Source organism: Spea bombifrons, chromosome 7 (genome assembly GCF_027358695.1).
Source record: "Spea bombifrons isolate aSpeBom1 chromosome 7, aSpeBom1.2.pri, whole genome shotgun sequence".
NCBI classification, from domain to species: domain Eukaryota; kingdom Metazoa; phylum Chordata; class Amphibia; order Anura; family Pelobatidae; genus Spea; species Spea bombifrons.
This window is the reverse complement of record NC_071093.1, coordinates 21,516,327-21,544,311: the sequence shown is the minus strand read 5'-3', so window position 1 is coordinate 21,544,311 and position 27,985 is coordinate 21,516,327. Positions and strand designations below refer to the sequence as shown.

Below are 27,985 nucleotides of genomic sequence, written 5' to 3'. Positions count from 1 at the left end.
GACAAAGTGAGAAATAGAGAGTCCTAAAAGGTAATTTTAGGGAGTAAGGTTAGGAAGTGGACCGCCAAGAAAAGACAGAAAGACAGTGGGAGATTAAACATGCATTAAGCTCCCTAAAGACTTGGTGTAAGAAAGAGGGCTTTGGGTTTTAGAGCACTATGCTGATTTTGTTTTGGGGAACAATCTCTATAGTCAGGATGGATCACACCTGAATGCACTAGGGGCTCATATGCTTGGGGAAAGGAGGGTTAGATGGTTGGAGATTTTAAACTAGGAATGGGGGACCAATAAACACTGGGCTAGACTGCATAGAAAGGGAAGACAACTTAGTACCAAGGGGGGGCTTGGTTAGTACAGATTATAGGGAGAACAACTTCTCTATAAATAACTTAAAAATGAAATGACCAACGGAACATGGCAGTGGCATTAAGTGTGTGCTTGTAAAGGCCAGAGGTTTAAATGGTAAAATAGGGGAATTGGAGTTGGTAGCAGGAATCAAACTATTATTTAATAGGCATAACAGAAACATGGTGGGATAAAACACATGATTGGTCAATCAATTTGGGGGGCTATATGTTGTTTAGGAAAGATAGGTCAAACTAAAAAGGGTGGAGGGGTCTGTATGATAAACCAGCATTTTTGCTTCATTTGCAGAAAGATATATATATATATATAACGACAGTACTGAAAATATGGAAATATTGTGGGTTGAGATAGTCAGTGGGGGTAGAACTGCCCAGAAAATTTGTTACAAACCATCAAATATTGGTGAATTTATAACTTCTTTATTACAAGGAGAAGACAAAGCATACAATATAAAAAAACAATTGTACACAGAGACAAGGTGACAGATTAGATGCATACAGGTACAAGTAATGCACAATTCCAAAAACACATACAGTGCAGGTTAGAAAAAAGAAAAACCCCTCCTCAATCACAGAACACCTAGCCACAACACAGATATGTCGTGATCCGTAACTACATCAAAACCCCGGTATGGGGCGAATACCTTTGAGGACCTGAAGACAATACCACTCCGTGGTATTGAACGTTTGAAACAGGGACAACCTGGTGGCGTTATCTAAAGTTGCGATATATGGGGACCAGCGACTGAAAAGATATTTAACTTTGCTTTCCTTATGAAGGACAGCCTCAAGCCAGTCCATATGGAACAAAAATTGCAGTCGCGACAGAACCAGAGGAAGCAACGGAGGTTGAGGAGCAATCCATTGGGACAGTATTGGCCGTTTTGCCACTGCGGAAAGTATAAGCAAGAGAGATTTAGCCCTCGCTACAGGTGGGGGAGTGTGGTCAGGGAATATACCAAAAATAGCCCATTCAGCAGAGATGGTAAAGCGAATGCCCATAGTGTCGTTGATATATGTTTGTAGGGCATCCCAAAATAGGGTAATAGAACTGCAAGACCACGAGTCATGCATGAGATCGGCCTCAGGCAATTGACATTTTAGACAGCGGGAGTGATCCGCTAAGCCCGTTAAAAACCGACGTTTAGGGGTGACATACGCTCTATGCATAATCTTGAGGAACATTTCACTATAATCCCTAGAAACCAGGACCCTAGAATTGAACACATAAGCCCGGAGAATCTGGCTCGGAGGTAGGTTTGGAAAGTCAGCCCTCCAGGAGGGAAGACCTGCGCCGTGAGACTCCCAATCGAGGACAGGCCGGAGCAGACTATAGATAGTAGATGTCTTGAGCAGTATGGCAGGGGACAATACCGTTACCTGGTCCAAGGGACTGTTAGAATTAGCCCCAGAGAGATGAGGGAGCAGGGAATTAATATAATGACTAAGTTGAAAGTAGTGAATAGAGTGAACACGAACAGTAGGGAATTTAGATTGGAGCTGTAAAAAGGACAACAGTTTACCCCCACGTGGATCCAGAAAATCGCCAATGGTGCGACCCCCCCCACCCGGGCCAGGCGTCGAAAGACAATATCCTCCCTCCCATGCTGGAATTGCGGGTTATGAATCAAAGGCAGGAACTTAGAATAGTGGACCTCCAGGCCCAAGCGCCGCCTAACACGCCCCCAAGCCTTAACAGTATGATACAGCAACGGGTTGGATACAACCTCCGCGGGCAGGTCAACTGTAGATAGATGCAAGAGAGAGGCCAAAGAAATGGTAGGAGACAAGCCTTGTTCCAGGGACACGTTGGTAAATTCAGACCCTCCACGCAACCAATCAGCCGCAAAACGATAATTAGAAGCCAAATTATAGTCTAACAGATTAGGTAAATTCACCCCCCCCCATTGCGAGCAGGCTGTTGGAGTTTAAACAGGGAAATTCTAGCTTTTTTATTGCACCACAGGAATTTACGCAGCAGTGCATTATGATGTTGGATATCTTTCTTCCTTAAGGTAAGAGGTAACATATGGAGCGGATATAAAAGTTTGGGGAAAAAGGCCATTTTGTACAAGTGGCAGCTTCCCAAGAAGGAGAGGTTAAATTTGGACCACGTTTTGAAAGAATCCTCCATTTGATGCAGCAGAGGAGAAAAGTTGAGTTTATAGAGGTGCGCCAAATTGGTGGGAATAGTGAGACCCAGATATTTTAAAGAGGGAAGTTGGGTCCAATTGAAGGGGAACGTCCCTCCCCAGCCACGTTTAGCCTGATGAAAAATAGGCAGCGCCTCTGTTTTGAGCTTATTTATGAGAAATCCGGAGGCTTTATGAAAACAGTCAAACAGATTAAGAAGGAACGGCATGGCCGCTTTGGGGTTGGAAAGGTATAACAGAAGATCGTCAGCAAAGGCAGCGATCTTAAGCTCAACCTCACAGACTCGGATACCCTCAAGCTCAACGGAACACTCAACAATTCGTATGAGGGGCTCAAGTGCTAGATTGAACAGAAGTGGGGACCAGAGGACGGCCCTGACAAGTACCCCTGTCTAGAGAGAACCAGCGGGAATTCACATTATTCACTGTGACTTGGGCCATAGGCAAATGATACAAGGCACGAAACATCTGTATAAAGGGCAAACCAAAATGATGGAATTTAAAGAAACTAACAAGATAAGGCCAGGAAATTCTGTCAAAAGCCTTATCAGCGTCACAACTAATCACAATGGAGGCTTCACTATTTGTAAGTTTAGCAGTAAAAATTGCGGAAATAAGTCCTCTAATATTCCGCGTAGAGTGGCGGCCCTTAACAAAACCCGTTTGAGAGGGGAGGTAAGCTTCATTAATACAGGTTGTAGTCGAGAAGCCATGATTTTAGCATAAATTTTAAGATCCTGGTTCAGCAGGGAGATGGGGCGATAAGAAGACAGCAAAGCAGGGTCCCTGTTGGGTTTCGGAATAACTATAATGCGGGAAGCCGTAAACTCCTTCGGGGGTATCTTTCCCTGTAGAAATCCATTAAAAACATCAGTAAGATGTGTCGGTAAATAAGTAGAAAGTAATTTATAATATTCGGCACCCAGGCCATCTGGTCCCGGGGATTTACCGTTAGGGAGGGACTTTATGGCAGCCGCAATTTCGGAGGGGGTGAAAGGCGTAACCAAACGTTCTCGGTCTTCAGGCATCAATTTAGGAATACCAGCCTGGCGAAACAGGTGAAGCATCATATCAGGATCATTGGATTCAGGGGAATAAAAATCCTCAAAATAGTCAGCAAAAAGTCGCGTGATTTTGTCTGGTTCAGTCACGACTGATTGAGAACCATCACGAAGCTGAGTTACACTATGATATTTAAATTTAGAGTGGCGGATAAGGTTGCCCAAGAGCTTACCGGGCCTGTTACCCCAGCGAAAAAAGGCGTTGTGAGTGTAATTTGGGGAAAGCTGTGCCTTCTCAGTAACCCAGGCATCATAGAGAGATTTGATTTCCTTATACGTTTTCAGGGTATCAGGACTAGGATGGGTTTTGTGAGCAGCATACGCCGCAGAGAGATCGTCCGTAAGGCGGACAAGTTTAGCTTCGGCCTCTCTCCTGCGTCCCACCACATAAGCAATAATATGGCCCCTGAGAACTGGTTTAGAGGCACCCCAGAATAAATCAGGGTCATCAAGATGGACATGGTTATCATCAGCATAGTCATTCCATTTGGCAATCAAGAATTGCTTAAACGCTTCTGAAGTATAAAGGTAGCTAGGAAACCGCCAATTACGGGACACCTGATATGGGGAGGTTAGAAAGATCTCTATCCAGATGGGGGCATGATCAGAGATCACTATCTGGCCCACGTGGGCAGCCTCCAACCTATGCAGCAACAATTCAGGCAGGAACAGGTAGTCCAGCCGGGAAAACGAATTATGGGGATGGGAGTAGAACGTGTATTGTTTGTCTGTTGGATTAAGAAACCTCCAGGCATCCCGCAAACGGAGGTGATCCAGCAAGGGTAGGGAGGAGAGCCCGAGAGGGCGGGAGGAAGGGCCAGAGACATCCAAAGCGACATTAGCCACTAAGTTAAAATCACCCCCCAAAATCACATAAGGGGCCGCAATCTCCAGTAATAGCGAGTAAACTTTGGCCATAAAAGCGGACTGGTCAGAATTTGGGGCGTATAAATTGACAAAAGTAAAGGATTCATTAAATAATTTGACCCTAAGAATAATGTATCGCCCTTCCGGGTCAGCAATCTCTGATTCAACAACGAAAGGCAACTTATTGGAGAGGAGGATAGTGGCACCCCTAGACTTCTTGGTGTACATAGCGGAATAACAAGCGCGCAACCATGGAGCCTTTAGCGTATTTCTGACAGGGTCACACCAGTGGGTTTCTTGGAAATATTGGTGAATTTGATGAATCACAACTATTAATGCAATGTACTATCATTATGGGGAATGGTAATTACCCAGAAATAGATTGGAAAAATTGAACTACTAATTCTGCTAAAAGCAGTAAGTTTCTGAATTTGTTGAATGACAATTTTTGTCTCAGCTAGTACAGACACCAACCAGAGGGGATGCGTGTCTGGATCTGGTAATAACTAACAATGAGGAGCTTATCTCAAGCATCCAAGCAAAGGAGCACTTGGGGGAAAAGTGACCAAAACACTGAATTTTAAAAAGGCCAACTTTAGCAAGTTTAATACATCCCTTGGTCTTGACTGGGATTGATTATTTTGGACATAACACAGAAGGTAACACCTTCAAACTAACATTACAAAAAATATACACACAGTATCTCAAAAAGGTGAGTACACCCCTCACATTTTTGTAAATATTTTATTATCTTTTCATGTGACAACATGGAAGAAATGACACTCTGCTACAATGTAAAGCAGTGAGTGTACAGCCTGTATAACAGTGTAAATTTGCTGTCCCCTCCATAATAACTCATCACACAGCCATGGCAACAAAAGAGAGTACACCCCTAAGTGAAAATGTCCAAATTGGGCTCAATTAGCCATTTCAGGTCTCAGGTGTGAATGGGGAGCAGGTGTGTTAAATTTGGTGTTATCGCTCTCATACTGGTCACTAGAAGTTCAACATGGCACCTCATGGCAAAGAACTCTCTGAGGATCTGAAAAAAAGAATTGCTGCTCTACGTAAAGATGGCCTAAGCTATAAGAAGATTACCAACACCCTGAAAGTGAACTGCACCGTGGTGGGCAAGACCATACAGCGGTTTCACAGGACAGGTCTCGCCATGGTCCACCAAAGAAGTTGAGTGCACGTACTCAGCGTCATATCAAGAGGTTGTCTTTGGGAAATAGACGTATGAGTGCTGCCAGCATTGCTGCAGAGGTTGAAGGGGTGGGGGGGTCAGCCTGTCAACGTGCTTCTAAAGATGATGCACAAGAAAGCTCGCAAACAATTTGCTGAAGACAAGCAGACTAAGGACATGGATTACTGGAACCATGTCCTGTGGTCCGATGAGACCTAGAAACTTATGTCGTTCAGATCGTGTAAAGCATGTGTGGCGGCAACCAGGTCAGGTGTACAAAGACAAGTGTGTCTTGCCTACAGTCAAGCATGGTGGTGGGAGTGTCATGGCCTGCATGAGTGGGCCAGCACTGGGGAGCTACAGTTCATTGAGCGAACCATGAATGCCAACATGTACTGTGACATACCCTTTGGAAACCAATATAAAAGAAGCTTAAACTTTAAAGCTTAAACCAATGTGGCTAACCAATAAGGTAAATCAGGAAATAAATTAAACTAAAATAGCATTCAAACATTATAAAGCTGAGGGATCAGCTGAGGCTTTTGCAAAATATAAAGAGGCCAACAAAGCCTGTAAAAAGGCAATTAAATTAGCGAAATCTGAGAATGAAAAATTGCTAAGGAGAGGAAGAGCAATCCCAAGCAATTATTTAAATGCATAAATTGCAAAAGGTTAAAGGCTGATAATGTTGGGTCTTTATCTGAAATGGGTGAGATGGTCAGTGGGGACAGAGAGAAAGCAGATATTTTAAATAATTTATTTTCTTCTGTTTTTACCAAGGAAGGGCCGATGGACAAGAACCTGAAAGCTACTTTTATAGAACAGTCACAGCAAGTATGTGGTTGGCTGACACAAGAAAAAGTGTTCAAACAGTTAAATGGTGTTAATGTAGACAAAGCCCTGGGGCTGTATGGAATATACCAACGGGTACTTAAAGAACTAAGCCAGGCCTTGGCCAGACCGCTGTTTTTGACTGCTGACATCTGTGGTGGGGTAACTGTTTGAAGAGTTGCTAAAGGAACATATTCAACATTTTATTTTAAACAGGAATTTCATTAGCAGGAGCCAACATGGCTTTGTGAAAGACAGATCTTGTCAAACTGAATTAATCGCATTCTATGAAGAAGTGAGTTGAAATATAGATATTGGTGCTGCGGTGGATCTGATATATTTAGACTTTAAAGAGTTTGTTCCACACAAAAGGTTACTGTACAAATTGACTGAAACAGGCTTAGGGTCATATGTTTGTGGATTGAGGATTGGCTGAAAGATAGAACACAGAATGGTGGTAAATGGGAAGTTCTCTAACTGGACAGATGTGATAAGTGGAGTACCTCAGGGATCTGTCCTGGGTCTTCTTCTTTTTAATTTGTTTATTATTTCCCAGTGGGTATAGGGAGCCAGGTTTCAGTGTTTGCTGGTGATACAAAATTAAGTAGGGTAATAAAGGCTGAACCAGATGTGTCTTCACTGCAAGAGGATTTGGAAAAATTGGGTAACTGGGCTGATAAGAGGCAAATGAGATTCAATGTAGAGAAATGTAAAATGATTCATTTTGTGCATAATAATAAAAATGCAACGTATCATTTTAATGGTGTTTCCTTGGGGAAATCTACTAATGAAAAAGATTTGGAAATAATTGTACACAATAGACTTAGCAGTAGCGCACCATGTCGGCTAGCAGCTGCAAAGGCAAATAAGATATTGGCATCTATTAAAGGGATATTGACTCACGGGATGAAGATGAAATTCTGTCTCTTTACAAGTCCATGGTAAGAACCCACTTCGAATATGCAATTTACCCCATCAAACCATATATCTTTGAACACCAGATACCCCAAGGTATTTCGAATGCTAGTATTTTAACCCTTTTCATGCATGAGAAAAGGGCTTTTTTTAACCCTTTTCATGCATGAGAAACCAGCCTTTGCCAAAGTTTGTGGTAGTAATTTTTTCACACAAATTGTACTTCGGGTAGACATTTATAGCTCCATGTATACATCACAATGTGTGTTTGGCAACATCTCCCGAGTACAGTGATACCACCCATGCATGCGTTTGTCTGGTGTTTGGGGATAAAAGGCCACATTTGGGAAGTGCGACCCCCCCCCCCATTTTGGTCAGTCTGTGCCTATGCCCAATCTTTGAGCCTGGCCACTCCAATTTACCCCATCAAACCATTCATTTTATTTTTACATTAGACAGGGTATTTGAAATGCTTTTACTTTAACGCTTTCCATGTCAAGATTTTTGGGAAGATACAGCGCTAATTTGGGCACTTGCTCATAATAATAAACTTTATTTTATTCTTTTTGGACTTTTTTTTTTTAACATTTTGCTGGAACCGGATGGTTCCTCTGATGCATAATTATTTTTAAATGTTACCACTTTTATTTATTTATTTATTTTTTAAAGCTTTCTTTTCTATTTTTTCATTGTGATTAGGAAGCTGGGCTCCATTGACTTGCATGGTTGAATGCAGTATATGCAACCTGCAAGTGGAGCCAGAGTTCTCTAGAGACAGCACCTCATAAATCTTTGCTCCAACAGCAATTAGAAATACTGTTTTGTTTTTGTCAGATGATACTGTGTTTGCACCCAGATATTGAACAAACTTTTCTGCCTGAGTTGACCAGTCATGTGTTTTCTTTAAATTGTGGTAAATTACCAAATGTCATTTGAAACACAATAGTTATTTTCACAATTTAACCCCTTCAGGTCCAGCCAATAAGCGATCCCGCGTCGCACTGAACGCTGGGATCACGAAGGGTTGGCTGCTACTGACCGTAGGGCTAAGTGTGTGTATATGTATATATATATATATATATATATATATATATATATATATATATATATATATATATATATATATATATATATATATATATAATAAAATATATGGATAGGTTTTTATACGGTGGAAGAGGCATATAAAATGTTGACGTCTGACACTGTATCAGATTTTGATGTGGGCCAGTTTACCAGCAGCTCTGATGATGATGCTGCATCCCCCGTTAAAAGGAGTCGTGTTGCTTCTACTACTCCTGATCCCTCTGAGTGGATCCCTGCAGCTGGCACTTTTCCAGATGTCCCCCCCCCTTCACTGCCAATTCCAGCATTCATCCGGATGTCACAGAATTTATCCCATGCCAGTTTATGGAGTTGTTCATGGGCAATGAGTTTTGGGAGGCGTTAGCTTACCAAACTAACTTGTACGCTGCCCAGGAATTTAGCAATAAAGCCAAAGCAAACAAGCAAAAGGCACGGACTCCCACTGATGTGTGCGAGTTAAAAACATTCTGGGCACTCACCATGATAATAGGGATAATAAAAAAGCCCACTTTAAAGTCCTACAGGAGCACAGACCCCATTATTTCAACCCCAATATTCTCCAACCCCATGAACAGCAGGTATGCGCTCCTCCTCTGCTTTTTACATTAAAATGACAATACCCAGTGCATTCCCAAAGATGACCCCAAATATGACAGGCTTTTTAAAATTCGCCCCCTTATTTCTCACTTCCAAACCAAATTAGCTGCAGTTTATAACCCCCAAGTGAGAAATTAGTATTGATGAGTGCCTAATGAAATTTAAAGGCCGGTTAGGGTTCAAGCAATGCATTCCCTCTAAACGCTCCCGGTATGGGATAACATTTTATAAATTATGTGAGAGCAGTAGTGGCTACACATATTCCTTCCGGGTTTATGAGGGGAAAGATGCCAAGCTTGACCCACCAGGTTGCCCAGACCATCTGGGCATAAGTGAAAAAATTGTCTGGGGCCTTGTTTGCCCCTTACTGAACAAAGGGTACCACTTGTACATGGACAACTATTACACAAGTGTCCCTTTGTTCAAGTTGTTTTGCATGGACACCTTGGCCTGTGGCACCATAAGGCAGAACAGAATAGGGCTCCCAAAACAGATTAGGGAAACTTAATAAAAAATTGGGGCATCCTTAGCTTTACGCCCAAGAAGAACTTTTGGCTGTAAAATATAGGGACAAGAAGGATGTGTGCATGTTAAGCACAATTCATGATGATGCCACTGTTCCTGTCCGGGGCAAAACACAGGTCCAGAGAAAGACAACCTGCATCAAGGCCTACAATAGGCATATGGGGGGGAGTGGATTTGGCCGATCAGTTATTGCAGCCATACCTCATAATGAGAAAAACAAATATGTGGTATAAAAAGGTAGCCATTTATTTAATGCAACTCACAATGCCTTCTTACTTTTTAAAAAATACACCCTGCCAAAAAAAAAACATTTTTTTATCTTTTCAGTTTATGTTACTCAAGGAAATCTTGGCTCCATCTGAACAAGGCCCTTCAGTGATAATTCAGGAAGAATGTTTTCCTTTCAAATTTCCTCCAACCTCCAAAAAAATCTAAAAAACAGAAACGGTGCAGGGTGTGTTATGCCAAAGGGCACAGGAAGGACACAGTATTTTACTGTTCTGGTTGCCCTGATAAGCCCGGTCTGTGCATTGGCAACTGTTTTAAGGAATGTCATACAGTTGCCAGTTACAAAAATAATTTCAGTTTTTCTTAATCTTTCTTAATCTACTGTTCTTCATCTTTCTTAATCTACTGTTCATAAGTATATACTATTATGGGGTAATTTACAGTGAGGGGGCCTTCCAAAATGTCCCAAATGGGATATGGGCCCAGTAAACCAATTTCTGAAAATTTGCGCATGTTCCAGTTATGGCCTCATGGCTTCCTCAAAAAAACACATGAACCATGCATGTGAGGCCTTGTTGGAATCATGGGATGTTGGTGAACAAAATGTGGTGTTTTCTTCCACTGTTGCACTTATGGTGTGCAAGACATTCAATGCAACATTGAAATGTATGTGTTAAAAAACGCAATAAAATAATTTCCCTGTGAAGTTTGGCAGACATCAGTGAAGAAATGGCTAGCTGAAAACTGTCAAAATTACCCTAGTTGAAGATCTTGACTTGTCTGCTGTTCATAAATATATACTAAATTTACAGTGGGGGGGCTTCCAAAATGTCCCAAATGGGATATGGGCCCAGTAAACCAATTTTTGAAAATTCCAAATTTGAAAACTAAAATGCGCATGTTCCAGTTTTGCCCTCATAGCTTCCTCAAAAAAAATGCATGAACCATGCATGTGAGGCCTTGTTGGAACCGGGGGATGTTGGTGAACACAATTTGGTGTTTTTTTCTGCAGTTGCACATATTCTATACAAAATATAATATGAAATCTAAAGCAACATTGCAACATATGCAAAAAAACATAAAAATACCTCAATTTGCCAGCAATTGGCGATAAAATCTCTGTTTGAAAAGTGTCAAAATGACCCTAGTTGTACACCTTGACTTATCTACTATTCATAAACATATAATTTTGGGGGGATAATCAGTATCTGTGACAACTATTGCAGTTATTAGACTACCATGCCAAATTTGAAAATAATTACATTTTAAAAACTCGATGCATGCCTTGCAATATTTGCCCTATACTGGTCAAAATAGATGAAAATCCTGGCCATGTTGGGTGGTTTCCAAATCAGGACAAGTTTTTTTTTTTCTTCCTTTTTTCCCCACTTTTTCCAGTTTATTTCAAACAAAACAATGTACTACCCAGCTTAATATGGTTTCAAATGAAAGCCCTACTTGTGCCCTACTTGTGCTGAAATACGATTTGTGTGGGTGCACTAATTGACAGTCCTTTAGCTGTCGCTAATATCGCTAGTATCAAAATCCCAGTCCTGAAGGGGTTAAAACAGTTACTCTTATTTGTTTCTACATTTATTTTATACAGGTTACATCTACAATATGTTTAAGTTCAACAATACATATGTATAACTCACAAAACGGGCAAACGCTTTATTTAGAATCACCACTGTTATGTGATGGCAGTTTGTCGGTTGCTGAATGGCAAGAGTGAAATCCACATAAACACTTGTTATATAATTTATGATGCTGCTTCTTATTTAGGCAAAACAATATGTGAGAGTTTTCTCATTCCTGTATTATGAATGACAATCTTTTTCCTTGTTAAAGATTTTTTTCTTGCATGTGAGAATAGAAAAAAATCTAAAGATGACTTTACATTATCCTCATTGCCACTGTTATAAATCAGTTATAACTCTTTATAGAGTTATAAACAATTTTAAAAGACTTGTAGAGGTACAGTGAAGGAAAAATTATTTCCTTCACTGGTGTCACAGCTAGAAGACGAGCAGTGCAGGAACGTGGTATAACTCACCAAGTCACTAGGGCAGATGAGAACACTAGCCGATCAAAACTGGATTGGATAGATGTTCAGAAGACGTAGTCATTACACAAAGCAGAGGTCAATGATTAGTGAGGACAGGGTGATCGAACAGCAAGCTGAGTCAAACGCAGGAGACAGACCGGAACGTCAATGCAAGCCAAGGTCAGAACCAAAAATCAATAAGAGTTTATTTTACGCAGAAGGCAGTGATCTAGCGTAAGAACCAGGTTTAAATAGTCCTTGCAGTTGAATTTCCAGCCCAGGATCAAAAGGAGGCTTGGAACGCATGGGTTCATGTCCCTTTAAAAGGCTGTATGGATCCTGGAGAAACACGATTCTGTGCAAACGATATTGGCCGCATGGGCCAAGTACTAGAGACCATGCGGTCGGAGGATCCTGGCAGCGGTTTCTGACGTCGAGGGACTTTGGAATGATGGAGGTTTGGGCGGGCAGAAGGCAAGTAATCCGTTGTTACCAGTGGCGTCGCTACAGGGGGCAAGGGGGGGCAATTGCCCCCCCCCAGGTTAATCCTTGCCCCCCCTGTTGCCCCCCTGCCGAATTTGGATCCCGTCCTTTCTTTTTTTTTTTTTTTTTTTAACGCGGAGGAGAGAGAGGGTGCGGCCCGAGTAAGATCGGCAGCCAAGGCAACCGATCTTACGCGGGCCGAACCTCGAGCCCTGCTACTTACCTGTGGGAGGGTCTTCTGTACTGCATAGATGAAGCGGAACCTGGCAGAGTTCACGTGACATCACATGACTCTGCTCCAGTCCCGCTTCCTCTGTGCTTTACCAGAGAACGCAGAGGGAGGCCGTGCCCTCTGCTGAAGTCTGTGAGCGGCGTCCAGGAGCTGCAGTGCAGGTAAGGGGTGGGGAGGGAGTTTGAATGAGAATGTGTGATTGAGGGATTGAATCTGTGAATGAATGAGTATATGACTGAATGAGTGTGTGATAGCATGGATGTGTAAGTGCTGGAACCTAGGCATGATGGGACTGTGATTGCTGTTAGCAATCACACTCCTATCATGCCAAGTCAGCCAGTACATGCTGAAACCTAGCTAGCTGCCCCCCTTGTCTATGGATGCTGCCAGCAGTATGGGCTCTACACATCACTTACAGCCATCCTGTACCAGCGTGTACTGGCTGACTTGGCATGATAGGAGTGTGATTGCTAACAGCAATCACAGTCCCATCATGCCTAGGTTTCAGCATTTACTGGTTGGATGTGTAAGTGCTGGAACCTAGGCATGATGGGACTTTGATTGCTGTTAGCAATCAAACTCCTATCATGCCAAGTCTGCCAGTACATGCTGAAACCTAGCTAGCTGCCCCCTTGTGTATTGATGCTGCCAGCAGTATGGGGTCTGCACATCACTTAAAGCCACCCTGTACCAGCATGTGCTGGCTGACTTGGCATGATAGGAGTGTTATTGCTAACAGCAATTACAGTCCCATCATGCCTAGGTTCCAGCATTTACTGGTTGGATGTGTAACATAGTAACATAGTAACATAGTTCATAAGGTTGAAAAAAGACCAAAGTCCATCAAGTTCAACCTATATACATATTGTGTCCCTACTGTGTTGATCCAGAGGAAGGCAAAAAACCCTTATGAAGCAGATGCCAATTGCCCCATACCAGGGGGAAAATTCCTTCCCGACTCCAAATATGGCAATCAGAATAAATCCCTGGATCAACATTCTGTCCCTATTAATCTAATATCCATAACTTGTAATATTATTGCTTTCAAGAAACACGTCCAGGCTCCTTTTAAACTCTTTTATTGAGTTTACCATTACCACTTCCTCTGGCAGAGAGTTCCATAGTCTCACCGCTCTTACTGTAAAGAACCCCCGTCTGTGCTGGTGTAGAAACCTTCTTTCCTCCAGCCGTAGAGGATGTCCCCTTGTTATAGATACACTCCTGGGTATAAATAGGTCCTGGGAGTGATCTCTGTACTGCCCCCTTATATATTTATACATAGTTATTAAGTCCCCCCTAAGCCGTCTTTTTTCCAAACTAAATAACCCTAATTCTGATAATCTTTCTGGGTACTGTAGTCCTTCCATTCTCCTCATTACTCTGGTTGCCCGTCTTTGAACCCTCTCCAGCTCCACTATATCTTTCTTGTACACTGGTGCCCAGTACTGTACACAGTATTCCATGTGTGGTCTGACTAGTGACTTGTACAATGGTAGAATTATTTCCTTGTCGTGGGAATCTATGCCCCTTTTGATGCACCCCATGATTTTATTTGCCTTAGCAGCAGCTGCCTGACACTGGTCGCTACAGGTAAATTTACTGTTAACCAAGACTCCTAAGTCCTTTTCCATGTCAGTCGTCCCCAGTGTTTTCCCATTTAATACATATTCCCAGCCTGGATTTTTCTTCCCCATGTGCATAGCCTTACATTTATCTGTGTTGAACCTCATCTGCCACATCCCAGCCCAAGCCTCCAACCTATGCAGATCCATTTGTAATCATGCACTGTCCTCTGTTGTGTTAACCACGTTACAGAGCTTAGTATCGTCTGCAAAGATTGATACTTTACTATACAATCCCTCTACAAGGTCATTAATAAATATATTAAAAAGAATAGGACCCAAAACTGACCCCTGTGGTACCCCACTAGTAACAGTCACCCACTCAGAGTATGTACCATTAATAACCACCCTCTGTTTCCTATCACTGAGCCAGTTACTTACCCACATACACACATTCTCCCCCAGCCCAAGCATTCTCATTTTATGTACCTAGGCATGATGGGACTTTGCTGTTAGCAATCACACTCCTATCATGCCAAGTCAGCCAGTACATGCTAAAACCTAGCTAGCTGCCCCCCCTTGTGTATTGATGCTGCCAGCAGTATGGGGGTCTACACATCACTTACAGCCACCCTGTACCAGCATGTACTGGCTGACCTGGCATGATAGGAGTGTGATTGCTAACAGCAATCACAGCAAGCACAGTCCCATCATGCCTAGGTACCAGCATTTACTGGTTGCCTGGGTATTATAGGAGTGTGATTGCTGTGTGGGCAGTATGGACGGCAGGGCAGGCATTGGGGTGTGCAACCTGTGATCTATGCCTGTAATTTAGGGGGTTTTAAATATACCTTTTAATGACGTGTTTTTATGTGAATTCCAATTGATCTTTACCTGCAAAGCTGGGTTTTTGCGTTATTCTGTAGATCCATATCTATATATTTCCATACATTATTTATGTATACCTGCAAATACAGTGTTTGTATGTCTTATTCAGTTAATACCTGCAATGCTGTTTCCATGTATTTATTTGATCTATACCTGCAATGCTACATTTCATATACTATTGTATACCTGCAAATACAAGATTTGTACGTCTGATTCTGTTTACTTGATGTATACCTTCAGTGCTGAGATCACAAGTGAATTTCAGTTGATCTATCCATGCAAAGCTTGGTTTGTGTGTTAATGTGTTGATCTATACCTGCTATCGGCAACTGGGGCTAATATTAATATACATGGTCAGCAGGGGCAAAAACACTAAGGGGGGTATAAACGACAATGCAGTGTGAAAAATCCATCCTGATGCAGACGTCTGTGACGTGGATTGTCCTGCTGTTTGTGTGTTTTTGGTTATCAGTGTAGCAGAGCCTGTCCTCGGGTGTGTGTATAGGTGTTGGTGTGGCAGAGCCTGTCCTGGTGTGTGTTTGGGTGTTGGTGTGGCAGAGCCTGTCCTGGTGTGTGTGTTCAGTTGTCAGTGTGGCAGAGCCTGTCCTAGGGTGTGTGTTTGGGTGTCAGAGCCTGTCCGTGTGTGTGTGTTTGGATGTGGGTGTGGAAGAGCCTGTCCTGGTGTGTGTAGGTGTCTGTGTGGCAGAGCCTGTCCTGGTGTGTGTGTGTGTTTGGATGTGGGTGCGGCAGAGCCTGTCCTGGTGTGTGTGTGTATGTTTGGTTGTCGGTGTCGCAGAGCCTGTCCTGGTGTGTGTGTCTGAGTGTTGGTGTGACAGAGCCCGTGTTGGTGTGTGTGTCTGGGTGTCTGTGCGGCAGAGCCTGTCCTGGTGTGTGTGTCTGGGTGTTGGTGTGACAGAGCCTGTGTGGGTGTGTGTGTTTGGTCATCTGTTCCTGGCACTTAACTTACAGTAGGAATTATTTAATTTATATTTATCCAGAGATAAAATGAGCTCCTGAAGTTGTAGTGACTTCAGGGGACAAAACGTTCAAGGCCCTGAAATCATTTAGTGGAAAAGTTATTTATTGTGTTATAATATTTATTTCAAGTATTAGTCGCACTCAATTGTGGCTTCAGGCTTTCCATGTTGAATGATCAAGTATTATTTTAGCCCAATAACAAAAGTATAATTCCATAGCACATTACTTTTGGAAATTATGAATGCCCCCCCAGTTTGACTGTGATATCTTGTGTGCCCCCCTATATATTGTTTCTAGAGTCGCCACTGGTTGTTACAACAGGTGCATTTTATACAGGTTAAAAGCTGAGAATAGGAGCACTCCCTTTAACCCCTTCAGGACCGGGATTTTGATACTAAGGTGCCGCTAAAGGACCAGAGCTGTTTTTGTGTTTTTGCTATGTCTTTCTTCAACTGTAAATTCTCTCTTATCAATTAGTGCACCCACACAAATCATATATTGTTTTTTTTTCAGCACAAGTAGGGCTTTGTATTGAAATTATATATATATATATATATATATATATATATATATATATATATAATCTAAAAATGTTTTTGGAAACGCCTCGTATGCCTGATATTTTCATTTTTTTGGGAAAAAAAGTGTAATTTTTCACTTCCTACTCCGATAAAAACTAGTTTGTGATGTTATTTTTCTAAACTCTAATATCAAAAGCTGTGTTGCTAAATATTTGTAGTAGGTAACCGGTCTTAAATAAACAGAAATTGAAAACAGTTGACTGTTTTTCTAATATTTTATAGCTAAAAGTTAAATTTTATTAGACTATCACAAAAGACATCTTTAAATTTAATGCATGGCTGCCGTCAAACAGCTCTAGCTGCCCGGGATGTTAAAATATGCCACCAAAACTATATATTTTTAGAAACTACATCCCCATCTGCAGCAAATGATGTCTTAGTTGTATTTGTATCACAAATCTGACGTGCACAACAAATAAGTGAATATCACACTTCTAAAAAAAAGAAAAAAAAATTAAAAGCGACAAGTTCATTTATGTCTTGCACACTCCAGTCTTGTGGTACGAATACATGCAGCCCCTCATTTGATGCGCAAGGGGTGTAGTTTCTGAAAATATATACTTTATGTACCATAAATGCAGGCATCACCCCTAAATGTTTTAAAACAATTTTTTAACAAGATTCTCCAATCTGCCATATCTGAAGACATCTGGGAAGTTAAATTAGGGTACATAAAGTACATTTTTCCAAAACTACACCCCTTGGAGCTTCAAATGAGGGGTTACATGTATTTCTAGGACAAAAGTTGAGTGCACTATAATGATGGAATATGTCGCTTTGGCTAGAAAATGTTTTTTCTAACCATAGCGACATGTTCATTTGTGTCTTGCGCACTCCAGGTTTGTACTAGAAACACATGCAGCCCCTCATTTGATGCGCCAAGGGGTGTAGTTTTTGCAAATATGTACTTTTTGTGCCATAATTTAACTTCTTACGTGAGCAGTAATGCCACGTCAAGGCTTCAACCCTAATTACTGACCATTCACACGCCTTTCATATCTCCATTCACTCGCAGAAGCACACACCATACTTTCCATACATTCACTCACAGAAGCACACACCATTCTTTCCCCTTACAATCCCAAAGAAATTATGGTAAAGGGAGAAAAAAAAATCACTTTTACAGCAAAAATAAGTTTTGCAGTAAAAATGCAAGGCGCTCCAGGGATGAGATGGTTACTCACGTACCGCACAGGCTAAATGGCTGATTTTAATAATATTTGCAGTTCATCGGGATTTCAAAAATTGCCTTCCTCTACCATTGGCTAAATTTAACCCCATGATCAAAGGGATCATGGGGTTAAAATTTAGTATCTGCCATTTTTAAAAAGGGAATGTGACTTTTCATAGCTATATGACCACTGTGGTAACATTGGCTACCACAGTGATCATTTAGCTAGAATACTTAAACTTTTTTTTTTTTTTTAAGTTAAACTAGTTTGTTTAGATCATTTAATTTGGGGGTCTCTAGGCAATTTTGATCTTTATCTGCCTTTAGAGACCCCCAAGTCATTTTTTTTTTTACTTTTTTTTTTTTTTTTGTACATTTTTATTTTTTTAACTTAATATTTGTTATTCTTTTTTCACAATCATTATACCGTTGAGGCATACAGGTGAGGCGATTACCTTTCCAACGGTATATGTTGGGGGTCTGAGATACAGGCATCTAAGCAGCATGCCCCCATACCTCTTTAAATGACAATTGTCAGTTTTCAATAAAGTTGCACGGTGACGTCATCGCGTCATTACCGGCCAGATCGGGTGGTCCCAGTGATGACCTTCAATATGAGGGGCAGATCGCCGGGGTAGGTGGTACCTACCTTGACCTCCATCAAGGTAGGGTAGTGCTAGCGACGGCATAGTGCCGTCGTTAGCACCTGTCTGGGACTGCTAGCGACGGCACCATGCTGTCGTTGGCAGTCAAGGGGTTAAACTTTTGAATTTTTTTTTTATCCGATTAATTGTAAGTGACAAGTTTAGGCCGCTGACATTGATCGGAAGACCGATCAATAATCAGCGACTTAAAATGTCACCAACAAGTGTCAGTAATTATGTATTTTATTTTATTAATAATTTGTGTTTTTTCATAATTACCCTAGATTACCTAGGATTACCTCTCTCTTTGTAGGGCAGGGTCATCCAGGGGTTGCCATAATGATCAGGTCACTCCTATTGGCCAGGAGTGATCTGATCATCATCATCAGCCTAGCCCAGCGTTTGACCTGGAAGCACCCTGGACTTTCGGGTCAGTGCTGTTATTTTTTTTATTTATTTTTTTTTTACATTTTTTTTTACTCTTTGAATGCTGATGCTCCATTGTAGCACAGCATTGACTGATATTTAGTCCTCACAAGCTTGTGGGGACTAATATTAACCCCTGCAATGCTGCGATGGGGGTCATACACAATCGCGGTATTGAAGGGGTTAATTGAGCAAGAGAGGGGGTAGGGGTTAATTGAGCAAGAGAGGGGGTTAATTGAGCAAGACCGAAGAACCCTGTCTCCCTGTCCCTGAAGCTGCCTCTGGCAGCTGGGACACAATCTCTCCCTATTAACCCCTAAAATGCAGCGGTTGTGTCATTTTAGGGGTTAATACTGACAAAATCACATCGTCCACTTTATTGTGAAGTGATTTTAGGGACAACAGGAGGATACATCTGGGTTATCTCTGGGAGTTACTATTACAGCTGTCTTTATACTGTTTGCAAATTATTTGCCGTATCTGTGCTCAGATCCAAAATTGGCTAAACAACAAATGTAAAGCACATAGAAACAGACGCCAGATAAGAACCATTCGGTGGAAATTTCCCGGCGGAAGTGCCGGCAGCAGCACAGACAACATCCGCTGCTGCCGGCACGTCCGCTGGGGCTTCTATGGTGGAGCACCAGAAGGTCACGTGATGCCGGCGCTCCGTCATAGAAGCCCCCAGAGGAAGTGCCGGCAGAGTCTGCCAGAGAGGAGGATCCAGGTCCCCTGCAGCGCTGTGGGGGATCTGGATCTTAGTCATGTAGTCATGATTAGAAGATGACCTTGAGTATAAGACAAGGGGTATTTTTTAAAAAAAAACCTTTTTATAATTGAGCAAATACAGTACTTTCCTTAGTCCCTGGCCTTATCCTATATCTATCTTAGCCTTATGCCTATCCCATGTTTACTTATTTAAGTAAGCATGGGATAGGCATAAGGCTAAGCTAGATATAGGATAAGGATTCACTGTATAAACATCTTCTGCTGGAAGGCTTTCCATGCATCCACTACTGTTTTAGTAAAGTAATATTTCCTGGTGTTTAGGGCTGCAACTAACTATTTTCATAATCTATTAGTTGGCCGATATTTTATTTTTTCGATTAATCGGTAAAAAAAATTACATTTTTCATTTATTTAAAACAATTTAATAAAGCAACGTAGGATGTTAAAAACAAACGGTAGAAAAGAAATGCATTTTATTTGATTCTTGTTTTTATTTCCCAACCTGCCCCCCCAGTTATGCACATTTGAGCCCAGGCATGCCACACTGCCTCCCAGATATGCCACTCCACCCTCTCCACATATGCCTTATATACCCTATATGCCTTATACCCCCAGATATGTCTCTCCGTCCTCCCCAGGTATGCCGTATACCCCCCTGATATGCCATAGTGCACTCATAGATTTGCAGACTCGTTCACAGACACAATACTTTTATAAATAAATACATTAATAATCTTCACTGCCCCCAGGATTTAGATTCCCCTCAGTTTGCCCCCCTTTACCTTTAACTGCACTTTAAATTAACCTAATTAAATTAACCCTCAGTCCTCAGCATTAAATTAATCCTGAAGAGAAGACCCCATGAACCATAACTGTCTCTAAATTAACCCTGAAGACCCCATCAACCACAACTGCCCCTAAATTAACCCTAAACACCCCATCAACTATAACTGCCCCTAAATTAACCCCCACCTCACCTAACTTTCAGCAGCCCAAATATTAATTTTATACTCAGATGAGTTCCTGAGCCATGTGGATGCGATACCGAATGGGTGGAGCCGATTGCCAGTTTGGCCCCACCCCTTTCTTTCTCCCTGTCCCTTCTTGCAGTCAATCAGCAGTGATTGCAGGGAGGTACTGTAAGTAGTAACTGCTGCTGTGAGTCACAAACGGATTATAAAACAATTGGTATTTTTCAGAGCTCTGAAAAAAAACTTTATAATCGATAAAAATCCATTCAACTAATCGATAATGAAATTCATTGGCAACGATTTTCATTATCGATTATCGATTTTATCGATTAGTTGTTGCAGCCCTACTGATGTTACCTATGTCCTCTTGTTGTAGTAGTAGTAGTAGTAGTAGTAGTAGTAGTATTTCTCCTCTTAAATAAACTCTTTTCCTTTATCATATTACCGTATTTGCTCGATTATAAGACGACCCTGATTATAAGACGACCCCCCAAAATCTGAATATTAACTTAGGAAAAAAAGAAAAAGCCTGAATATAAGACGACCCTAAAGGAAAAAAGTTTTACCAGTAAATGTTAATTCATGTAAACTATTTTTTTTAATAAAAGCTATGATTGAGAAAAATATTTTTTTTTTGTTTTTATTTCTTGTATTTTCCAACCTGTCCCCCAGTTACGCACATCTGCCCCCAGGCTTGCCACACCAATATGGCACTGTGGCCCATGATATGCCTTTTAACCCTCTATATGCCACTGTGCCCCATGGTATGCCTTTTGACCCCCTATGTGCCACTCTGCCTCCAGAAATGCCTTATACCCCTATATCCCATTCTGGCATTTAGGGGGTTAAAATGCATATTATGGGGCAGAGTGGCATATAGGGAGGTATAAGGCATTCCAGGAGGCAGAGTGGCATTAAGGGAGTTAAAAGGCATTATATAGAGCACTCTGCCTCCAGAAATGCCTTATACCCCTATATGCCACTCTGGCATTTAGGGGGTTAAAAGGCATATTATGGGGCAGAGTGGCATATAGGGAGGTATAAGGCATTTCAGGAGGCAGAGTGCACAATTAAATGCCCCCTTAACGCCACTCTGCCTCCTGAAATGCCTTATACCTCCCTATATGCCACTCTGCCCCATAATATGCCTTTTAACCCCCTAAGTGCCAGAGTGGCATATAGGGGTGTAAGGCATTCCAGAAATGCCCTACACACACACACACACACACACACACACACACACACACTTACTTACTTACTTACCGGTGCTTCCAATTTCCTGCTGTATTGCCGGGGCAGCGGGTTGACGTCTCATTCCGCGGCAGCCGGAAGGAGGTGGAGTTGGCAGCGGGGGTTTGTATGCGTCCGTCGCAAATACCTTCCCCGGCTGTCAGAGATCAGGAACTCTGGAACTCTGATCTCTGACAGTCGGGGAAGGTGTTTGCGACGGACGCATACAAACCCCCGCTGCCAACTTCACCTCCGGGAGCACCGGTAAGTGTGTGTGTGGGGGGGGGGGGGCGACGACAGGAGGATCCAGGTCCCCTGCAGCGGTGCGGGGGATCTGGATCTTAGTCTCCTAATCAGACCTCTATTTGAGGTCTGATTAGAAGACGACCCCGATTATAAGACGAGGGGTATTTTTCAGAGCATTTGCTCTGAAAAAAACCTCGTCTTATAATCGAGCAAATACGGTAATTCCCTTTAAATGTTTATCATATCCCCCCAGTCATGTCTTTCTTCCAGGCTATACATGTTAAGATCCTTCTAACTTTTCCTGGTAATTATTTATTTATTTATTTATTTATTTTTATCCTGTAAAACCATTTTAGGAGCCCTTCTCTGAACTTTCTCCAATATATCTATATCCTTCTGGAGATAAGATCTCCAGTACTGTACACAATACTCCAAGTGAGGTTTCACCAGTGATCTGTACAACGGCATAAGCACTTCCCTCTTTCTACTGCTAATACCTCTCCATATACAAACTAGCCCTGGATGCATTACTTTGCATCTATCCACATTAAATGCCAGTTGCCAAAGCTCTGGTCATTTTCCAGGTTACCTGAATCTTTTGAAATTTGGCTTATCCCTGCAGGAACATCAATCCTATTGCAAATTTTTGTGTTGTCGGCAAAAAGACATACCTTACTATCAATACCTTACGCAATATTGCTGGAGTGGCTCCAAACACAGATCTGAGGTACCCCACTGGTAACAAGACCTAGCTCCGAATATAAGGCATTGACTACAACCCTCTGTTGTTTGTCACTCAGCCACTGCCTAATCCATCCAACAATGTTGGGATCTAAACTCAGAGATTGCAGTTTATTGATGTCTTCTACGTGGGACACTGCCAAAGGCCTTACTAAAATCCAGATACACAATGTCTACTGCACCACCTTGATTTGGCATGATATTCCTGAGGTAAACCCATGTTGTTTTTGATCTTGAAACCCACGTGACTTCAGGTGTTCAACAATCCTATCCTATAACATAGTTTCCATTAATTTCCCCACTAGAGATGAACAGACCCCGCCGCCGCAACTCACCAAAATATCCGCTTCTTGCGGGTACCGTATCCAGCATGGCGTCCGGTCCTCTCCTCCTCCGTGGCTGCAGCTAGAGGGCGCACACGGCCTTTCACGTAACTTTATTGTTCCCGAACAAGTGCAGACGGGAGCACTCTTCAGTTACGTCATGGGCGGAAAGTTTAAAACCGAGCAATGAGCTTTCCTATTGCTACGTCCGTTGTGTCTCCTATATTGATTCTCGTGTACCAGACCTGGCTTATCCTGACTACCTCCTCTCGTGTACCAGACCTCGGCTAGCCTTTTGGACTTTGTCTCCCTCCTGTGTACCGAACCTTGGCTTCCTTTATGACACTGATTTTTGGGGCATTATCTACTAAACGCTGCGCTCCGGTTCCTGTTCCTGCATTCTGGCAGCGCGACCTTTTCTACATACCTTCCTTTTCTTTTTAATCTACCGTATATTCCGGCGTATAAGACGACTGGGCGTATAAGACGACCCCCAACTTTTACAGTCCAAATATAGAGTTTGGACTATACTCGCCGTATAAGACTACCCCTCTACCCAGCGTACAACAACCAGCCAATCACGGCAAGCGATGTACCTTACCGGTGATTTGCTGACATATACATACATGCACTGCCCTTACACACACACACACACACACACACACACACACACACACACACACACATATATATATATATATATATATATATATATATATATATATATATATATATATATATATAAAATATATAAATCTATATATATATATCTACACATATGCCTGTCCATACATACACATTTATACACTGCCCTCACCACACACCCCTGCCTTTACACACACATGTATATGTATGTATGTATATATATACACACACCAGTATATATATATATATATATATATATATATATATACACACCAGTGTGTGTGTGTGTGTGTGTGTGTGTATATATCTATATATTTCTCCCCCCTTTCTCCCCATCTCTTACCTTATCTTCTGTCTTCTTTCTTCCATCCAGTTGTGGGAGCCCGAGGTCTGGCACTTCAGACCTCGGCTTCCCTGCTCTCTAATCACTAGGCGCCGGCTATTGATGCCGAGCGCCAGGACATGACATCATCCCTGCGCTCGGCATCAATAGCCGGCGCTTAGTGATTAGAGAGCAGGGAAGCCGAGGTCTGAAGTGCCAGACCTCGGGCTTCCCTGCTCCCTCATCACTACGCGCCGGCAATTGATGCCGGGCGCCGGGGCATGACGGCATCCCTGCGCTCGGCATCAATAGCCGGCGCCTAGTGATTAGAGAGCAGGGAAGCCGAGATCTGAAGTGCCAGACCTCGGGAAGCCCGAGGTCTGGCACTTCAGACCTCAGCTTCCCTGCTCCCTCATCACTACGCGCCGGCAATTGATGCCGGGCGCCGGGACATGACGGCATCCCTGCGCTCGGCATCAATAGCCGGCGCGTACTGATTAGAGAGATTGGTGGCTTCGTGGGAACCTCCGGCTTGGTAAGTACCCGGCGTATAAGACGACCCCCCACTTTTAAGAAGATTTTTTGGGGTTAAAAAGTCGTCTTATACGCCGGAATATACGGTAACTAATCCTTGTTTTACTTTCCTTTTCTCATTTATATATCTATATATATCTATATTATATATATATATATAAAACATGTAGGGCTGCAACTAACGATTATTTTTTTCAATTAATCTGATAAAAAAAAATTTATGTAAATTTTTCATTTGTTTAAAATAATTTAATGAACAAACAGGATGTTAAAAACAAACGGCAGAATAAAAAAACTTTGCTAAAAATGCATTTCTTGTTTTTATTTCCCAACCTGCCCCACCAGGCTTTCCACACTGCCTATACATCGCGAGAAAAAACAAAAACAAATCCCACAATAGTGTAGTGTGTTTGGGAAAAGCAGACTAGAGATACTCTGATTACACTCACAAAAGTAGGTGAATATCAAGCACAGACGCCTACCAGCTGTCAGAAGAATCCGTGTCCCCTGCCGCACTGTGGGGGATCTTAGTGTTGTTATCCGATCTCTATTTAAGGTCGCATTATAAAACGGGTATTTTTCAGAGCATTTGCTCTGTAAAAACCCTCATCTTATAATCGATGAAATCGATTGAACTAATCGATAATGAAATTCATTGCGAACAAATTTTATCTATATCGATTTTATCGATTTAGTTGTTGCAGCCCTAAAAACCTGTTTTATCTCCCTTTTTTTTTTTACTGACAGGGCAATTCTCTTTTGTGTGTGATTTGGCAGCTCTTATAACTTGCTTTGCTTCTTTCTGCCTAATCTTATAGATCTGTTTATCTTCCTCACTTTTCGTTTGTATTTACTAAAGGCTAACTTGTTTTTATTTATTTATTTATTTTTATTTTTTTACAATTTTGGCCACTTCTGTGGAGTACCACAGTGGCTACTTTCATTTTTTACTCTTACTGACCAGCCTCATACAATTTTCTGTTATCATCAATATTTCAACTTTTAACCCCTTAACATCCATTCACAGGTCAGGCATGTCACGGAAAAAGTCACTTTACGACCTATGACGTGCCTGACACGTTATTTCATTAAACAATCTTAAATTCAGACTAATCTGGGTAATTCAGACTAATCTTGATGTTTCTTCTTTGCAGGAAGATTTAGACAGAGTTGGGGACTTGGCGTGCAAGTGGCAGATATAGAGAAATGCAAAGTTATGCATTATGGTAAAAATAATAGAAATGCAACCTATTCTTTAAATGGAATATCCTTGGGGGACACTACCAATGAGAAGGATTTAGGAATAACAGACTTGACAACAGTGCGCAATGCCAGCAAGCAGCTGCGAATGCCAATAAGGTTTTGGCATGCATAAAAAGAGGTATTGATTCAAGGGAGGAACACAATTCTGGGCACCGGTCCTTAAAAAGGACATTATGGAACTAGAAAAAGTGCAAAGGAGGGCTACGAAATTGATAAGGGGATTGGAAGATACTAGTTATGAGTTACTAAAAAAGTTAAAATTATATACGCTAGAAAAACAGCATCTCAGAGGGGATATGATAACATTATGCAGGGCCAATATTACAAACTCTTAAGTGACCTGTTCATTAACAGAAATATACAAAGAACAAGAGGTCACCCTCTGAGACTGGAAGAGCGCAGGTTTCATAGACGACAAAGGAAGGGATTCTTTACAGTATGGACAATAAAGGTATAGAATTCACTTCCAAGGGAGGTGGTGTTATCCAATACATTAGATACCTTCAAAAGGGCCCTGGATGCCAAATGCCAACAAAGTATATTTCAAGAACCTCCAGCCAACCCTGTCGAATGCCTTTTTGGCATAGACAGATATTGTCCGCAATGGGGTGCCTTTTTTTTCTGCTGCATCGATAATGTCAGCCATTCTCCTCGAGTAGTGGCATGCAGATCTTCCAGGAACAAAACCTATTTGATCACCATGTACAATTGAATCTACTATTGTCTTTAATCACTCTGCCAGAACTGAGAAAAGCTTGACATCCACATTTATCAAATATATTGGTCGATAGCTGTTTACATTCTGGGGGTCTTTTCCTTGTTTAAGTATGGGCAGAATGTTTGCTTGGGTCATCTCCACCGCAACACTAAACATTGCAAAATGGCCACTGAGTCAATTCTTAAAAGTCTTAAAGAATAAGTTGGCTAAATCCATCAGGACCTGTAGTTTTAAATTTAACCAAAGATGCAATTGCTCTCTCCACCTCTGCCTGAGTAATTGGGGTGCTTAAAAAAAAAAACTTGAGAAATTTGAGGTATGTTTGTTTTAGCTAAATAATGTTGTCAATTCGGTAAATTGCAGAATTGCTTATAAAAGTCATTGAAATGTTAACCGATTTCTTTAGGGGTCATATAGCTATTAATTCCAGCCACTAATTTTACAATACGGTTAGTTGTTTTTTGTATTTTTAAGTGAGCAACTTATTGGTTTTGTTTCCTCTACAATAAAACCTCAATTTCAATTTTCTCATGTTCTGGGCTATCCTTTCCATTAAATGCTGGTCTATTTGTCTTTGGATCTCAAACACTGTCTTTGACAGCTCTTGTGTAGGTTATTTTTTGTTTTCCACCGATAGTTTATTAAGGCTGATGTACAAAGAGGTTAAATCTAACCCCCTTTTTTGATACTCATTTATTTTAATTAAATATCCCCTTTTAGGACACTCCATCTTCCTCTTACTATGCCATTGGTACCTATGTGCACCAAGACAGCTGGATCCTCACCAGTCCCTACCAATAATCTGTCCTCTCTGACTGCAACGTGCTGAACCCAGGCCCCCGCGAGACAGAAAACCATTCAGTTGCTGCGTTCAAAGCCGCAGATTACCATGTCTGTTCTCTTAATTATGGAATCCCCTACCACCACAACCTGCCTGGGCTTCTCTTCCTTCCGGATCCCCTGCACACTGGATGAGCTGCTTTCCTGGCTGTTAGGGCGAACAGCACTTTCCAGAAATCCCACCTCTGAGTCTGCCTCCACAACATGGGCAAATTTGTTGGGATGGAGAAACTCTGGACTGGCTTCCCTCTTCCTCTTTCCTCCCCCACTTTAACCATGTCTAACTGTCACCCAGCTGTGCGCCTGGCTCCCTTTTGACTGATCTCTTCCCTCATTGCTAGGGTCCCCATCTGAACTCTGCTCAGTGATTGACAATGTGCCTATTCAGAGATCCAACCTCAGCTTCCAGAGAGACCAATTGTTCACAATTGCCACAGCAATATGGACCCAGGAACTGCTGTTCCAATCATGCATGCATACATATGGCATGATGTGCACTGAGTGAGATTTCCAGTGAGATTACACTGAGTGATGTGCGTATTTACAGAATTGAAAATATCTAGCTTACCATACTTTCTCTTTACAACTTTACTTTCCGTA

At 41.9% G+C, this 27,985-nt stretch overlaps 1 protein-coding gene across 2 annotated transcripts in view; it reads left to right on the top strand.

Annotated features, from left to right (window-relative positions):
* ABAT (4-aminobutyrate aminotransferase) overlaps window positions 1-27,985 on the top strand; it is a 335,639-nt gene that overhangs the window by 32,422 nt on the left and 275,232 nt on the right. The window lies entirely within an intron of this gene.